Genomic DNA, 3,615 nt, shown 5'->3' with positions numbered 1-3,615 from the left:
AATCGATGAACACTCAACCGTCATATCTCTTCGATTTGGGAATACTCAGTTGTCTCTTCTCCAGCCCACGAATTAGGGTTTTCTTTCATGATTTTCACTATACGAGTATGCTTATTGTGTTCATAATGTTAATCGATTTACTTTTTTTAAGAGCTAATCTGATACATAGTTGATTTGTCATTGTCAATTGATTAGGGTCGACAATTGAAAGTTTGATTGTTCCCGTTTATAACTGACACCAGGTTTGTTTGATTGATAGGTTTCCGATTTAACTTATACTCGATTTAAATGTGCCTCAATGCGAATCTCTATTCGAATCATACCAAATCGATGAACATACAACCTTCAAGCTATCATCTCTCTACGATTTCACAAGTTAATCTATTTGTATTCACAATTCGTCGATTTCAATTCCATGTTAACATTTGGTTTAAGCATGTATTGACATTTTATTGAATGTTTGTAGATCCTGATGTCGAAGATGAATGTTTAGTGGGCAGCATATAGAAGCTTGCCAATTATTGTCCTTCAATTAAACTCTCCGATTAACTACCCAAGTTACCAAATTAACCTTTTTTTCTCTCCACTAAATCATGCTTATGAGAATATGACAGATTATTCTTAATGACATACTAATCTTAATATGATATATATTATCCTTTAATAGCAACTAATCATGTTGTGATTGTCGTATGGCCTAATGTGTGTTTACATTATATATTGTGCATAAAGTACAAAATATGTTATGATTAGCCGTGTGTGTTTGTAATTGTGAGAAATTTGATATTTCTAAACTACAAATGAGTTATTTTGATTATGTTTTATTTTTTTCATATTTGAAATTATGATTCCGATTCACTATGATCATTAATTACTATTCATTATGTTTGACAACTCAAGTTTGTTTTTACTACAGAGTGTCACACTAGTACAAAAGTGGGCAGAAGATGCGAGGGAAAAAAACAAGAGGTGCGGTTGATGAATATAACCGCACCTTTTGGAAAGTTTTAACTTTTAAATCAGAAGTTTACCTTAAGGTGCGATCTTTTGTAATTTTATTATTACTTTTTAAAATAATTAGCATAAGATGCGGTTCTAACTCAACTCTCTTCAATTTTATTGTTAACTCTAACACCGCAAACGTGACTTTATTCCCAAAAATCCAAAATATTTTACATTCCCTCCTTCTCCATCTATTCACCGCCAAATTAATTGAAAACTCTAACTCAAAACTACTCAACTCTCTGTACACCACCTAATTCCATCTCCATGGATTTCACCCTCCACAGACCAGCCCCTAATTGCAAACCCTCACCCTCCACAGACCAGCCCCTAATTGCAAACCCTAACTCGGTAACTGGATATCGCCTTTCCATCTCCAGCGATATCAATCCACAACGGACCAGCCGCTAATTGCAAACCCTAAAACTTAAATCAGCCCCTAATCGGACCTCCCACGACGAACCGTTAACCGAAATCGTACTGCTCATGAAGTCAACAGACACGGTAAGTCACATCTTCAATTCTTTTGGTTAATTGTTAAACCACAGTAATCTTTTGTTTCTCAATTTCATTATTTATATATTTGGGTAAGAAATTAAAAAAAATTGTAGGTTGTCCCAATAAAAAGTGTATTGCTCGTGTACTTTGTTGGATTAGGTTGTGTCAAGGCTTCCAAGAATGGTATCGTTTATTCATATAAAGATCTTAAAGTCTACAATGTAACTAAAATGAGTGAAGTCACCTAGCGCCTCGAGAGTGGACTCGTGTCACGCGCCTCGCCACAACTACATGACGATGACACTACAAACACTTCAAATTTATGTTCACAAAAAGTCGATCCATTTACTTCAATACGTATATTTTTTAATTTAGTTTTATTAGTTCATATTCTAACAATTTGTTTTTTATATTAGTTGATGAAGTGAGTCGTGTCTCACCACAATTTCACGTTGAGAACATCGCGAGTAGCTCATTTTATCAATTGGTGGCCGGCCCATTTACTCTTATATTTTTTGTTAATTAAATTTGTTAACATTATAAAAGTTTGTTTGTTTGTTACTTTAGGTTGATGAAGACGATCAACAACTTCAAGTTTCATATCAGCTCTTTTTCAAGACGGTTTTCAAAAACTTGTTAATATAACAGTTTGTATATACACACATATATTTTTTAATATACGTACTAATGTTTTTATAATCGTTTTCAGTTATGATCTATGGAGAAACAACAAACCGGTACAAATGCTCTCGTATCCGAACCTGATGGTGAATGTATGTGTTTAAGTGTTTCTTTATCATTTTATTTTCAAGTGTTTGAGTAATTAATATACAACTTCTATTTTGCTTTAACAAGCATGGCTGGTTGTTTCTTGGCAATCATAAAAAGATGGACAACAACTTGCCCATCACAAAAAAACTACATATTTGACTTTAGTCGGTCAAACCTTAATGATAACTTGCAGTTTGACTAAATTGTCAAAAACGACTAAAATACTCCTTTGAACCCAACTTGTTAATTTTCTGCTAATGTTGACATGTACCAAATTTGCTGAGATTATGACCCATTAACAACATCTGTCCCGAAGTGATTTTTTGCTACAACCTGCAGTTTGACTTATGAGAAGTCAAACTGTCAAAAATATATTTTTTGTTGAATTTTCAATAACCTTTAAAGCTTGATAAGCAAACGCCCGACCTGTTTTAACTCATTTATGTTTGTTCGTTTACGCTCTTATAAAATAGCGTTCGTTTATATTATATAAGTACTAGCTAGTTGGGTGACTTAATTATACTATGCCTTTAATGTGATTTTCCATAAATATATTATAATTAACTGAAATATTGTAGAGCGTTTCTATGGACACCCCGGAGGCTGTGGAAAGACAAGGCATCACTCCTATGTCTAAAAATATAGAACCTGTCCAAAATGAAAAGGTAATGATAATTACTTAACAAATTCTTCTTTAATTAAGTGTATGTGATTAATTGCTGATGTAATTAATCGATTGAATGTATTTTAGCGAAAGAAGATCAAAGTAAATAAGAAGAACAAAAGGCTAGTTACATCATCTGAAGTAATTACTAGCAATACTGATACAACAAACATCTCATTACAAGCTGAGGAAGGGGTGGTAAGGAATGCACATAATATATATTGACTTTGACTTTATATATGATGCTAATTAATATATATATATATATATGCCATTAATGTTTTTAGAATACGTACAAGTGTAAGCTGTATCATCTGGGCATGAGGGATATTGTGGCAATGGGTATAGTCCACATTCATCAGGATCAAACAAAAGTCATAAAAGTTCATGGCATACCAATTCAAAAAGATGACCTGAAAGTTTCTGTTGATACAGCTGAAAAACCTTGTGCATTTTTACCAATTCCAACAGACGAAGCTACAACAGTTGAACAGGCATTAGGTGGCTTTGTTTCCTGGCCAAAAAGAATAATCAAATGTCCCGAGTTACAGGTTTGGTTTTCTCTTTGCTCTTAGTTCTTCTTTGGTTTCCATATATTTGAATAAGTAAGTAACTTAATGAGCTTAATTAATTTATTTTCTATTTCGGTATTGATATATTCCGCATCCATTTGGCTGTGA

This window comes from Bidens hawaiensis, unplaced genomic scaffold (genome assembly GCF_021521415.1).
Source record: "Bidens hawaiensis isolate Kalapana, Puna unplaced genomic scaffold, B.hawaiensis_p1.1 tig00078559_1, whole genome shotgun sequence".
In the NCBI taxonomy this organism is placed as follows: Eukaryota; Viridiplantae; Streptophyta; class Magnoliopsida; order Asterales; family Asteraceae; genus Bidens; species Bidens hawaiensis.
The sequence above is the reverse complement of the archived record's forward strand: the minus strand, read 5'-3'. Positions refer to the sequence as shown.